The sequence below is a fragment of the Cryptomeria japonica genome, chromosome 3, assembly GCF_030272615.1.
Source record: "Cryptomeria japonica chromosome 3, Sugi_1.0, whole genome shotgun sequence".
In the NCBI taxonomy this organism is placed as follows: Eukaryota; Viridiplantae; Streptophyta; class Pinopsida; order Cupressales; family Cupressaceae; genus Cryptomeria; species Cryptomeria japonica.
In genome coordinates, this window is record NC_081407.1 from 957,717,613 (window position 1) to 957,733,578 (window position 15,966).

Here is a 15,966-nt window from a genome sequence, read left to right on the forward strand (position 1 = left end):
GATATTTATTTAATTTAGGAAAGGGATAATTTAAATAAATAAATGTATTTATTTAAATGAGAAATAAGGCTAGAAGAGGATAAATGAATTAATTAAATAAATAAGGATTTATTTAATTAATAGAAGAATTAGGCTTAGATAATTAAATAAATAAAATATTATTTAATTAGACATGACAATTTTAGGTGTCTACAGTTTGCATTTCTTGGCATATGTGAATGAATCTCTCTCCATAGTAGGCCAATAGTAACCCATACGAAGAATTTTCTTAGCCAGTGTTAATCCACTTGAGTGTCTGCCACAAATACCTGCGTGAAATTCGTTAAGAACTTTCTCAGATTCTTCTTGTTCGAGACATCTCAATAAAGTGCTATCTAGAGCTCGCCTATATAAGGTATCAACAATAATTGTATAGCGGGATGATTGATGGATACAATTTCTTCTCTAATTGCGGGATAGGTCAGGAGGAAGGATATTCTATTTTAAGTACTGATAAGTTTGGCCGTATAAGGACTGACTCGTTCTCGATATATGACAAATCATGTAGGTATGCTGGGATTGAATGGTAGGGGTTAAGATATCTTCCACCAGAAATTTATAACGGTGCTGATTCTCCTGATTCTGCAAGAGAGATGCTATTGTAGCCATTGCATCTGCTGCTTTATTCTCATTTCTTGGGATCTGAGTGAATGATACTTCTTCAAAGTGTTCTTTAAACTCTTCTACCAACTGTTTGTAGGGCATGAGCTTGTCATCCTTAGTTTGATAATCATCATTTATTCGGTTGATGATAAGCTATGAATCACCATAGACATGTAATTCCTTGATATTCCATTCAATAGCCATTTTGAGACCAATAGTCAATGCTTCATATTCTGCAGTATTGTTTGTGCATGGAAACTGCAGTCTATATGCTTTTGGAATTGTGTGTCCCTAAGGTGAGATGAACAAAATTCTTGCGCTTGGTCCATATTGTGTATAAGAACCATCAAAGTACAACTCCCAAAATTTTGTACTTATTGTCAAAATGTCTGCATCAAAAAATTCAATATGCAATGGTATGTCATCTTGTAAGGGTGCTTCAACTAATTGATCAACAATGACTTGTCCTTTGATAGCTTTTTGATCAACATATTCTATATCAAACTCACTTAGCACCATAACCCATATTGCGAGTCTTCCTGTCAAAGTTGACTTGATCAACAAATACTTTAGTAGATCTATTTTTGCTATCAGTTTCACAGAATGAGTCAACATATAATGTCGCAGCTTCTGAGTTGCAAATACCAGTGCTAGGCATGTCTTCTCTATTGATGTATAATTCAATTTATAGCCAACAAGTGTTCTACTAATGTAATACATTGCTATTTCTTTTCCTTCTTCATCATGTTGTGCTAGGAGAGCTCCTAAGGATACATTTGTTGTTGAGATATAAAGTAACAATGGTTTCCCTTTGATTGGTGATACAAGTACTAGAGGATTCACGAGATATTCTTTGATATGCATAAAAGCCTCTTCACACTTCTGATCCCATTTGAATGGAACGTTCTTATGTAAAAGATGAGTGAATGGATGACATCTATTTGCTAATTGAGAGACAAATCTTTCGATTGATTGCAATCTTCCTTGTAAACAATGCAATTGACTTATGTTCCTAGGTGACTCCATTTCCATGATAGCTTTGACTTTTCTGGATCTACTTCAATTCCACGAGCTGATATAATATACCTAAGAAGTTTTCCAGAGGTTACTCCAAATGCACATTTCTTTGGGTTTAATCTTAACTGATATCTGTCAAGCCTATCAAAGATCTTGCCCAAGATGTTCAAATGTTCTTTTTCTTGTATGATATTTTGCAAGTATATCATCTACATAGTCTTCCATAAATGTATGCAACATATCATGGAAAATTGTTGTCATAACTCTTTGATAAGTTGCTCCTGCATTCTTAAGCCCAAATGACATAACATTCCAACAGTAAGTACCCCATGCACAGGTAAATGCTGTCTTTTCTTGATCTTCAGGGGTGATTCTTATTTGATTGTATCCTTAGAATCCATTCATTAATAAAAACATCTCATGTCCTGTTGATAAGTCCCCAATTATATCAATGTTGGGTAATGGGAAATCATCTTTGGGACATGCCTTGTTCAAATCTCTGAAATCAGTGCAGACTCTTATGCTTTTATCTGGCTTTGACACTGGCACAATTCTTGAAACCCATTCTGGATAGGCAACATGTCTTATGAAACCCACATCTAATAGTTTCTTTAGCTCAACTTTTACAAGGAGAGCGATGTGTGGATGCATCTTCCTTAGCTTTTGTCTAATTGGTTTTGCTTTTAGATCCACATTCAGATGATGCATGATAAGATCTAGATTAAGTCCTGACATATCTGCATAGGACCAAGAAAAAACTATCTGTCTTTGACTGAAGAATTCTATGTATTCTTTCCTCTCTTCATTTGATGAGGCTGCAAAATGAAGTATCTTGGGATCCTTTGGTGTGCCAATGTTTATTGCTTCTGTTGGATCTATTAGAATAGCGGATCTCTCCTGAAAATATGCAGGGAGGATGTCAAAATTTCCAACTTCTGGCACTTCAAAGAGGTTTTCACCATCATATACGTCCTTTATTTTTCCTCTTGATTGATCTAGTGTTGCCATGAAATGGTTTTCAGCACTAGGTCTTTTTCCTTGTTTTATTTCAATTTTGCGACTGGAAAGTTTGGCATTCTTCTGACTGTAAGACACATTACTTGATTATGTGATGGAAGATATCTTAGGTGTTATGGGTTCAACAACATTAAGATACACAACTAAGTCATGGTCATTGGAAAAGACATCCAATTCAGGGTTTTCTAGGTTATCCCAATCAATTAGTTCTAGTTGAAGAAGGGGTAAGTCATAATCATCATCATTGTTAGGTGCTTCAAGGTTCATGACATAATAGTCATAATTTGGTGTAGAGTAGGTAACGTCATAGATATAATGATCTTGAGTATAGTCTCTCCCAAGTGTTCTCCAATCAGTTCTAACGAAATTAGTATTGGTATTTTGTAGTTCACACTCAAGTGACTCTTCATCTGATGTTTGTCCCTTAAACGAATAGATTATATCAACACACATATCTTTAGTACTGCAATTTCCTTCTTGATTAATTCAATAGATTCATTTGTATTTTGAAGTTGACATACTTGTGTATATGATATAGAGGATTCTTTTGCTAGCTTTTGTCTTCTCTCGAGCTCATCTTCTTCTGGACTAATAGTCAATCCTACTTGACTATCTCTTAGTTCTTCTATGGTTCTTCCATACCTTGGTACATCTTGCTCCTCATTTGATAGAAATCTGATATTTCCTGATGCTTGATCCATATCTGTTTGTGCTTCTTGTGGCGTTACTTCTTGGTCTTTTTTATCCTCTTTCTTTTGTTGTCTTGTATATGCCTCTTTTCTCTAGATTCTGAGTTCTTCTTGTCTTCTTTCTAACTCTATCTTTTGTTTTGTAAAGACAAGTCTTCATTTGTGATAGCTTCTTGTTCTTCATTCTTTTCTTCACTTGATATACTAGATGATACATCTGGACCCCATTCATATTCATTTGAACGATGTCTCTGAACCATTGTTTAGGATTACACCACTGTACCATACAAGAATATTGTATGTTGCAAATAGTTTTCTGATTTCTACCATCTCTATTTTTACTACTTCTGGAATATCTTGTTTAAATTTTGCATTTGCTCGTATTCCTTGAACTTGTTTACAAGATTCTTCTTCTCTTTTGATTGCAAGTTCTTCTTGTTGTTTCTCATATTCTTCTTGTTTTTGATTATTGGCTACTATTTCTGTTGCTTGATGTAGCTTTTCTTGCCATTGTTCTTCTTTAGGGACTGATTTCTTTCTCCACTTTGTCTATTGATAATTATGTTGCTTTTGATTTGGTTTTGAATATCCAAGTCCTGATTTTTCTTCTTTAGATTGTGAGTGAGGACAAATAAGTTCTAAAATACCTCGATGTCGCTTACCAATTGGTCCTTTTCCTTCATATCCCATTTTTTGCATGATCTTATAACCATTGTCATATTTCTCTATGGGAATATTGACTTCTGCAGTTGTTGCTATAGTTTCATTTTCATCTTTGTACAACCAACCAAGAATGTCCTTGTCTTCAGTTTCTTTTGCAAGTGTCCTAGCTCTAACAAATGCTCCATTAAACATTTCTTTTGATTTTTCTGAGATCCATGATTGGATATTTGTAGGCTTTCCATATGATTTAGGTGAAAGTGGAAAATTATGCAAAGAATATTTTCCCATTCCTTCATCATTTAATTTGAGCTTTTTCTCAAAAGTTTCCCATAACTTTTCTTGAATTTCTTTGGTAGGATCTACTGATTCTCTATTATGTGGAACTCTTGTATTTTGTGTTGGCTTCAGATTATTGCAATATTGGCTTGAGTCTACAATTATAGTGTCTTCTTGTCCCTCATGAGGAAACTTTACACATTGGTGATATGTAAAAGGAACTTCTTGCATGTTGTGAATCCGTGGCCTTCCCAGAAGAATGTTATAAGAGAGATTCAAATCTAGAACCTGACATAATGTATTCCTTTCCACAGGTCCTATTTTGATTGGTAACACCACAATTCCTTTAGAAGAAGTCTCCTCTTCATCATAAGCCTTAATGGTTATTTTCTTCTTTGGATCTACTGCATTTTCTGAATATCCCAAAGCCTTTATTAAACTTAATGCACAAATGTTTAATCCAACTCCACCATCTATGAGTACACAAATGTTTAAGCCAACTCCACCATCTATGAGTACGTATTTGACACTAGTTTTATTAATGGTGACTTCAACATGTAAGGGAGCATTGTGAGGATGTTGGAAGGATGCGTCATCATTTTCAGAAAATGATAAGCAATGAGGGGTTATAAGGTGTCCCACCATGTTTTGGAACTGATCTACATCCAAGTCTTTTGAAACTGTCATTTCTGTTAGAGTTTTTTTCAAAATTTCCTTATGCATAGGTGAAACTTTAAGAAGTTCGAAAATTGATATTTGAGTGAGTATTCTTTGCAATTGTTCCACTAAGTTATATTGTCGTGAAGTGGATGTTGATTCATTTGTTATACCTGGAAATGTGAGCTTCGCTTTGCTTTTCGTAATAACGTTGATTGGTTCTGAAGGTGTGTTATCTTTAACGATGATGACATTTACCACATCATCATATGTATACGTGTGGTTTACTTTGGCTTTGCCTTTGTCATATTCTGATTTAGATTGTTCACCTTTTTCATAGTTTGGAAGTGGAGTTTTGAAGGCTAGGTGTGATTCGTTTGTCTTATGGCTATCCACTATGATAGTTCCATTATCGATCAAATCTTGGATAAGCTGTTTCAATCTTTGACAATCATTAGTTTGGTGTCCTTTATTTCGATGGTAATTGTAAAAGTTATTGTCGTTCCACCAATTTGGTTTGATTTGTGGTTCATAACTTCTTACTTCTGGTAAAATAATCAATTTGTTCACAAGAAGAGTTTTTAAAGCTGATTCCAAGGATTCTCCAATGCTTGTGAATTTCCTGCAATGATTGGAGAAGAAAGACTTGGATTTATTGTTTTATTGATTGTTATTGCTTGGGATTTGACTCGGTAGATTAAAGATTGGTTGCTGTTTTGTAGCATTATTGTTGCCATTTCCTCCATTGATGAGATTCCTATTCTTTGACCAGAACTTGGGTTTGTCATTGTTGTTGTTATTGTTGTTGTGATTGTTGTTGTGAGAATTATTGTAAAGCTTTAGCTCTCCTTTCGTTACCATCATGTCTTCTATTTTCAAACCATTCTCAATCAGCTTGGCGAAAGGAGGACATTGCATTTTTATACGATAACTCATTTCATTGATAAGATTATCAATGAATATATCCATCTTTTCTTGATCAGGTACATCTCTTGGATACCTATTAAACATTCATTTCCATCATTGAAAGAAGATCATAAAAGATTCACCATTCTTTTGTTTAACATTGCATAAATCCAACATTATTATCTCATTCCTTACATTGTAGGAGTATTGTGAAATAAACCTATTCACGAGTTCTTCAAAAGATTTGATTCCAGATGGTAATCTGGAGAACCATTCCATTGATTGTCCATTTAAACTCCTATGGAATAGATGCATTAGGTAAGTTTCGTCATGTGCAAATTCCATACTCATAGTACAAAACTCCCTAATGTGTTCTTGAGGATCAAATTTCCCATCGTATTTGTCATATTTAGGGATCTCGCAAAATTGTGGAAATGGTATCTGTAGCGTCCTAAAATTGTGACACTTGCAATTTCGACCGCATTTCGGTCTTCATGATGGCGACGCAACACGCAACCTGAATGGAGACCCCGAAACCTGATTATGACACTAAAAACTGCATTTTTCAAGCACCCTGGCCTGAACCTCCTTGCACCCTGATGTCCTGGGAGGTGGGACCAAAGCGCCCAGCGCCCTGGTCCTTCAGGACCATGGCGCCCAGTGCCCTGGTCCCCCAGGACCATGGCGCCCAGCGCCCTGGTCCCTGGGCCTATTTTGGGCCCGGTCTCCTAAGGGGTCTCGGGTCTTTTTGTTTGCAATTTGGAAATTAACTTTCCCTGGTCGGCCTAAGGTTGAGAAAATCAGTCTATCAGCCCTAAATGACAAGTATATAAACTACATTTCTCTCTCTCATTTGGCATGAGGAGGATATGTGTACAAAGCGTGGAAACTATACTCAAGCATTCAAGCATTCAAGCATTCCTTCTAAGTCTCCATTCAAGGCTAAGTGTTGCATTCAAGACAAGGATTCAACCATTGAAGAGGAGATCACATATTACATACTACTACAACATACAACATACAACATCTATACCTTCGCACATAAGGATACAAACATCCTTACAACAAGGTATTAGTACTTGTTTTACATTACAGACATTTACATTTACAGCATTGCTCATTTCTTGGTTAATTCCAAAACCGGGGTTTGACCTAAAGGCAAACCCCTAATCCCTAACCCCCCAATCGTCTTCACTTTTTTGTGTGTAGGTTGCAGGTACGCGGCTGAAATTGAAGATCTGGAATCCTTGTGCAGAGACGAACAGATCCCCCTTCGTTTCGCGGATTTTTCGGAGGACCGTGGCGCTCAGGCGCCATCGTCCCGACAACTTTCGCTCAAATTTGTAGGACAACGCCGTATCGACATTTTACTACTAATTCCAGGTCCGCAGCTTCATACTGTATTCCTATCTCAGTTTATAAGCGAATCTTTCTCACTTTCTATGCATTCCTAGCTTAATTCTTCTATGCACATTCTTTACAAAAGAGGGTAGCCTTGCTGTCATAACCCTTGAAACTCATTTAGCATCCAATCTTGCATTGCGTGGGATTGGATCTTGTGGGTTTTCAACCCCTCTTTTGAATGTAAAGTCTCTCCCCTAAGTGAAAACCATCAACCCTAGTGAATCTCCCTTCTCTCTCCTTGGAGTTGGAAGAGGGGAGAGCAACTAGGGTTCGATCGCGATTTTCCGCTTTACATTTTGGTGAACCCGACGTGAACATCCTTTCTGATTATTCATAATTAGATCTGAAAATTGGATTCCTTGATTACATTTCCATGTTTGATCTTTTACAAAATTTTAGAGGTTAATTGCATAAAAACCCTAAATTTTCTTTTTAGTAATTAAGCTTGTGAAATGTCTAAATGTTAATGCTTGTTTCAGATCTACCCTTCTATTACAAATTATCAATTCATATTTGTGCTTTAATTTTGAAAATTAAGTGGTTAAGAGTTAAAACCCTAATTTTTAAAACCCTCTTGATTCAACCTTTGTCCGACAATTTCACTGATCAAAACATTTCCAAATCAGCTGTAACTTTGGATTCCGCAATAAAATCACAATATCTTTCATCCCTGAAAATTTGGAAAAAAGTTGCGAGGACCGTGTGCACTCCGAGCGCCATCGTCCCCGACATTTTTTCCGAAATTTCGGGAGCTAGATTTTACTGTATTTTCCTGCTAAAATCCAGAATTTTGGCTGATTTGATCAATTATAACACTTTCAAAATTAAAGTCAAAGTTGGTCTAGGGATTGCTTGGATTAACGCTTCTAATCATTCAAAAATCATTGAAATTGAAATTTTGTGTCAAAATTGTGTTCTTACTGTCCTAAATCTGAAAAGTGTGTTTGCATTCATTCGAAATTTCAGTGCTTTATTCAAATTCTTACAATTTGTGACTTTTGAAATTAAGTGCTTAATTACAACAACTTTAATTTCCGCTTTCAAAATTGAATTTTGCGTGAAATTGAGTCAACTTTTAAATTTCAAAATTTGCATTGCTCTTGACATTCCCTCTAAAATCATAAAATTCAAAATTTCACTTTCCCTCTCTTTTTCAAAATTCAAATTTTTGCATTTTTCGACAATCTTGGTAGGGTTCAATTTTGAGATTGCAACTTTAATTTGGCCTATCTACAGATCGTAAAATCACTCAATTTTTTCAGATTAGCTCTAAAATCATCATACCTTTCATCCCTGCAAATTTCGAAAAAAGTTGCAAGGACAGTGTTGCACTCCGAGCGCCACGGTCCCGGACATTTTTTCCGAAATTTCGGGAGATTGTCGTGATTGCATTTAACAGCTTAAATCTGGAAGATTGGCTGATTTTACTGAAAATTGCTACCTCTAAAATCAAAATTTTCTCTCCCTCTCTAGTGCATGAGTTTTACAACAATAAGCCCTACTTACACTATTCCCGTTAGACGAAGCCGTAGAATTAAGTCTTTCCAAGGTTTAATTACCGAGGAGATGGAACCTAATTTGAATAGCCTTTTTAACGAGGACATGGGTAATTCCTCTAATCCTCCTAATGATGAAGAAGCTCTCCATGAGGTTTCTGAAGAACAACTTTCGAAATTGGATAACCAATTTGACGATTTTCGACAATGGATGTCTCAAGAATACCCCGATAGTCAAGCTCTTCCTTTAATTGAGGGTCTAAAACGTATGCTTCAAAGTGATAAGAATGGAATTGATATTTTGCGTGGTATTGCACACATTGTGGATTCGAATGTGATGCCTATGAAGAGTTGTGCTGAAAATTTGGGTTATACACAACCTCCTACTCAAGTCAATCATTCTATTCCTTTGATGACTTCTATTGCTAGCATACCTACCTTTACATCAAACATAATGGCTACTTCTACACAAGACATTCCTCCTGTGATCACCAGTCATGGGGGCAATCCTTCCTCTTCAATTAACCCTCTTCCTTCATTCAATCCGACTTCTTCATTCACTCCTTCAATGAGTGTCCCTATTATATCTCCACAAATGAACATGACACAAGGGGGCAATTCATTCAATCATTCCATTCCTCCTTGTAGTGTTCCTCCTGTCCAATCATCTCCTATGACTAATTATCATAGGGTCCCACCACCTTACTCTTTACCTTCTTTCAATAACATAACACCTCCATCTCAATCTAACACGTCTAATATGAACTCTTTGACTGAAGCGACCATTAACAATCTTGCACAAACTGTCTCTTCTTTACAACAACAAATTGCCTCTATGAATCAATCTAAGTTTAGTGTGCCCACATTTGATGTTGCGAGCCCACTTTCTCTTGACATTGTTCGAGCTATTCCACCTAAACATGTTGAAATTCCGCATTTGGAGCTTTATAATGGTAAGGGTGATCCTCTAACACATGTTAAGACTTTTCAAACAATCTGTACCGATTTTGCTTATGACCAAAGGTTGCTTGCAAAATTGTTTACTAGAACATTAAGAGACAAAGCCCTACAATGGTATTGCTCGTTGCCTTCCTATTCTATTACTTCTTTCGAACAACTTGCAAATGCTTTCATTCAACAATTTCAAAACAATATAAGTCCTAAAGTTACTTTGATTGATTTAATGCATTGTAAACAAGGTGTTAAAGAGAAAGTGACTGATTTCATTGGTAGATATAAGCATTTGTATGCTCAAATTTCTTTTCCAGTGCCTGACAATGATATTCAAAGAATCTTTATTTCTAATTTACAAAAAGATATTCGAGACAAACTTCTATTTTCTGAGTTTACTTCTTTCCAACAGTTGTGTGCAACTCTTCACAATTATCAACTGACTGTGAGTCAAATGGAACAATCACATCCTATGGCTCCGAGTGATAAGGGTGATAGCAGTCAACAACCATTTGGGAAGTTTAAACCGAACAGAGATTCCATCAAATTCAATGAAAACATCATCAACAACAATGTGAATGCAGCATCAGGTGTGCCTCCTATTTCTAAATTTTTCAAGAAAGAAAGAAAGTATACTCCTTTGAATGAATCATTGCATAGTATTATGAATAAGTTATTGGAACAAAATGTGCTTACTCTTCCTCCTATAAGACAAATTGATCCTGCAAAGATTACTTCACCTTATTTTGATAACAAAGCTTTTTGTCAATTTCATCGTCAGCCTGGGCATGATACTGAAAAATGTTTTTCTTTAAAGGGGAAAATTCAAGATTTGATTGATAATAATACTATTTCTGTTTCTGGAGTGAATGATAAAGACAACACATCTGTAGTTCCTCCTAATCAAAATCTTCAGATTTTCACTGATCCATTACCTTCTCATACCTCTAATGCGATTGAGACTAATGATTCCTCTTTTTCATCTGATGGTCTTGTGTCTATGACTCCGAATGTGATTAACTTTGTAGAGCAGCAAGAAAACCCTGAAGAACCTTCCATCACATTTGATTCCAGTGAAACCATTAGGGCACCTGATGGTCCTTTATATATAGTTGCAAAAATCAAGAATACACCTTGCCGTGGAGTGCTTATTGATCCTTCGTGCATGGTTAATGTTATTACTGAAGAATTTCTTTTTACTTTGCAATTGAATCAAGTGATATATGACAAAACAGATGTGATTGTGAAACTATTTGATGCATTTTCTTCTCCTGCAATTGGTTCTATTACATTGCCTATTGAGGTCCATAACAAATCCCTTGATGTGAACTTTGCTATTATTCCATCTTCCGAACAATTTCGTGTGAAGCTTGGCTATCCTTGGCTATCTTCCATGAAAGCTATTGCTTCTCCTATTCATAAGTGTTTGAAATTTCCCCATAATGGTGAAGTTGTTACTGTCAATCATAGTCTCTTTAAACCAGCTGAAAGAAATTCTAGCATTCCTATTGATTACTTTTGGTCTAAACAATTCCAATCTCTTCCTCCGCGAAGTGATCGTCTTTTCAAATCTTATCAAAAATGGAAAATAGATATGATCCTATCTTTAAGTGAACCTAGAACACCCAAACTTGATATTCCTATCGTTTTTGAGAAGGAAGTTCTTCCTTTGAAAGATAAAACTAATGTCTTTCCTCAAGAAGATTCCCAACCCATCCCTATGGATGTGACTATGTCTATATCTAATAAACTTCCTAAAAGTAGACCTATCCCTCCTCGTCATGATGGACTTGGTCTCCTTCCTAAACCAAATATTCCTCCCTTATATGGAGCAGTTCCTCCTCCTTCTTTTTATAGAGAGAAGAGACCTTCTTCTTCTCCTATTATCTAGCCTAAGAGACCACAACCTAAACACCCAAGTGATAAGGATGAGAACATTCCTCCTCCTCAATCTTCTTCACTTCCTACTAAGACTAGACGAAATCGTTCTGCACGTGAACGCCGACGAAAGCGTCGTCTTAGAGCTCAAGCAGCTGCTTCTCAAACTTTGCAATCTCCAAAAACACCTTCAACAAGCATTATTCCATTTTCTCCAAAATCTCCAAAACATAAGATGCATGATGGTCTTGATCCTGTGCGAATTAAAGACCCTATTTTTATAAATCTTGATGATGATATAGATGAAAATGTTATTCATGATGAAAATGCTACTTCTCCTGTTCATTCTGATAGTGAATATGAACTTGTTGATATTGATAACCATTTATCTAACGAATTTTCTAAAGCACTTATCCTAGCTCCTAGACAAGAACACCGCGGCTTGGGATATGAACATAGCCCTTGTTTGGATCTTGTGATAGCTCCATCTACTGTGTTGAATGTTCCTCCTCTAGCGTGTTCCCTACCTTCCCGAAACATTGATCAGCAAGATCGGGGGGTAGATGACGTGCTAGACTAGTTACATTAGCATAGCAGATTCTCTCCTCCTCTCTTGTGTTACTTCTTCTATATGTTATTCTCATTCTTCTATTTGTTGTCCTTAGTGTTGTCTACTTGAGGACGATGCAAAGCATTGAGAGCTCTCGATCTCTCTCATGTTGACTCAAAAGACACATGTGTTCCCTTCTTCTAGGTGACCTTCCTTGATTGGGGAATGAAGAACAATTATGCATACATACATATGATATATATACATGAATTATCATACAGCATACTGACCCCGAGGAAAGCGAAGTCACCTTGTGCTTTGTGTTTTGTGTCTATTATCCTTGGGCTTATCTCACACTTGGGGGCTAAATCCTTGTGATAACGTGCTCCTTTCCCTTTTTCATTTTCTTATATGTATCACTACCTTAAAGCAATCACCCCCGGTGAGGCGTGTGCGATTGCTTTAACGTAGGGGGGCATACATCCCGTTCATATCTTTTCAAGATACTTGAAAATTTCTTGACAAATTTAGCTTTGCCTTGAAAATTTTTGATATCTTTCTTGCATGACTCATAGTGAGGGAACCTTACTACTGACAGTCATGGTTCTCCCTCGTGATCTTCCCTTTTACTTTGTCAATCGAAGTCGTAAGATCCTTAGTCCACTGGGGGCTTGGTGTATCTTGCCTCCTTGACGTAGTGAAAGTCTTTCAATATTGTTTCCTGTACTTTACCGGAAGTATGAGCATACGCCTATACTCCCGCTAAAGTGGGGGCTAAATGTAGCGTCCTAAAATTGCGACACTTGCAATTTCGACCGCATTTCGGTCTTCACGATGGCGACGCAACACGCAACCTGAATGGAGACCCCGAAACCTGATTATGACACTAAAAACTGCATTTTTCAAGCACCCTGGCCTGAACCTCCTTGCACCCTGATGTCCCGGGAGGTGGGACCAGAGTGCCCAGCGCCCTGGTCCTTCAGGACCAGGGCGCCCAGCGCCCTGGTCCCCCAGGACCATGGCGCCCAGCGCCCTGGTCCCTGGGCCTATTTTGGGCCCGGTCTCCTAAGGGGTCTTGGGTCTTTTTGTTTGCAATTTGGAAATTAACTTTCCCTGGTCGGCCTAAGGTCGGGAAAATCAGTCTATTAGCCCTAAATGACAAGTATATAAACTACATTTCTCTCTCTCATTTGGCATGAGGAGGATATGTGTACAAAGCGTGGAAACTATACTCAAGCATTCAAGCATTCAAGCATTCCTTCTAAGTCTCCATTCAAGGCTAAGTGTTGCATTCAAGACAAGGATTCAACCATTGAAGAGGAGATCACATATTACATACTACTACAACATACAACATACAACATCTATACCTTCGCACATAAGGATACAAACATCCTTACAACAAGGTATTAGTACTTGTTTTACATTACAGACATTTACATTTACAGCATTGCTCATTTCTTGGTTAATTCCAAAACCGGGGTTTGACCTAAAGGCAAACCCCTAATCCCTAACCCCCCAATCGTCTTCACTTTTCTGTGTGTAGGTTGCAGGTACGTGGCTGAAATTGAAGATCTGGAATCCTTGTGCAGAGACAAACAGATCCCCCTTCGTTTCGCGGATTTTTCGGAGGACCGTGGCGCTCAGGCGCCATCGTCCCGGCAACTTTCGCTCAAATTTGCAGGACAGCGCCGTATCGACATTTTACTGCTAATTCCAGGTCCGCAGCTTCATACTGTATTCCTATCTCAGTTTATAAGCGAATCTTTCTCACTTTCTATGCATTCCTAGCTTAATTCTTCTATGCACATTCTTTACAAAAGAGGGTAGCCTTGCTGTCATAACCCTTGAAACTCATTTAGCATCCAATCTTGCATTGCGTGGGATTGGATCTTGTGGGTTTTCAACCCCTCTTTTGAATGTAAAGTCTCTCCCCTAAGTGAAAACCATCAACCCTAGTGAATCTCCCTTCTCTCTCCTTGGAGTTGGAAGAGGGGAGAGCAACTAGGGTTCGATCGCGATTTTCCGCTTTACAGTATCATATTCAAACTTTTATCAAAAGGATACGGGTAGATATCTTCCAATGAATACTTCTTGGAGCTTGTTCCATTCTGCATATCTTGTATCTGTTGCTGTAGAGTTTGGATTTGCTGAGTGAGATTTAACAATGGATTATCCATACGTTTCTCCTTGTCTCTTCGTAAGTTCTTCTATCACTACTCTCTCTTCTTGTGTCATCATGTTCTTTTCTTGTTTCTTCACGACTTTCTTTGTTTATATCTTTGTTATTTGGATCATCTGTGTTTTGTGTATTACTTGTTTCCGCATCTTGTTTCAAGTCTTCTATGTTAAAGTCTTGTGGCAATTTAGCTCCTGATTTTGCCAACATCAAAAGATATTTTTCTTTTTGCTTTGCTAATAATTTTTCCATTAGTCTATCAAATTGTAGATCTTGCTCAAGGTCTCTAATGGTGTTATTGACCGCTTCTTCATCAACAACCGTATACCCAAAAATGTGGAATGCTGAATTATCTTCTTCTTCCATTTGTTTTTGTTGTTTCTAAGTTGTTTGTATTGAGCTCTAGTCCAAACTGGCATGCGATTGTTTCGAAATTTTTGAAGTTTTCTAAAGACAACTCAATTGGTGATTATTGGTTTAGGAAGGTATGCTTTGTTGATTTTAACACTATTGTTTGTTCGTTGTGATAAAGCGTCTCTTTGTTGAAAAACACGTCCTTGCAAAATTTATCTGTCAAATTTTGTCCTGCAGCCACGCAAATAGTGACGAAAACAGTGTAGGAATGTCCTATGTTTTAATAAGATCTTGCAATTGATATACAAGAATCTTATCATTTTCCGAGTAGCTTTATAACTGGGTTTTATTTTCTTAAGGCGATACTTAAAAGTCATATAAGCATATGATAGTTTACAAGTTTGCTTGATTCCAATGTGAGTGCAATTCTGATTTTGATATAACCTATGTTCAAAATAGGAAAGATATATCCAAGGTAATGAACACAAGGTGGATTGATCAAGTTTCGTGATAGAGGATTTGATATATCCTGATGAGAAACTGACAATGATGTTGATTTTTGCACTTAAGATGTTTGAATACATAGCTTGTTGAATGTTTTATGCTTATGGAAACATTTTTGGAAATAGCCTGTTGGATTGGCAACCCAGTTATCGAACTAGTTTGAAAATGTGTGATAGTTTAAAGACAATTATACTAAAGAAGTGTTTTGATACTGATTTTGAAATTTTGGTTTGATATGCTTTGTTTCAGATGTGAAAAAGCTTTTGTGTTAACTTTTTTTTTTTGGTCAAAAGTGCTAACTTATGGGATAAAAGCGCTATTTTGTTGCTTGAAAGCGCTACTCTGACTATGTTTCAAGATTCTTTTCAAATTTTCCAGCAAGTTGTTGGATTTTTGCTCATCTTTAAATGATGACTTTTTTCAATTTTTGACCATTCTGAGCATGTTATAGACATAGAAGACACAATGTTTGAAAAACAAAATGCACAAGCAAGTACAAATCTTATGGCAGACTGAGACAATAATTGTTGAATCTCACATGGGGTTTCCCCCGAGGTTACACTATTCAAAGCAAATATTTAGATGCTTGACCCCACTGGCTCCACCCTCATCACTCACTTCTCTGGGGCAGCCAAACACTAGTTTCCATGAAAACTCCTCATGACAAACTTTATATCTCTACCAAGAACCGTATGTGTGTGAGCCGCTTCAGAGGTCTGACCTCCTGCGCCAACAATTAGAAGGACTTTGGCAATTAGTACAAGTGGTTTTTAGTAAAGGCTT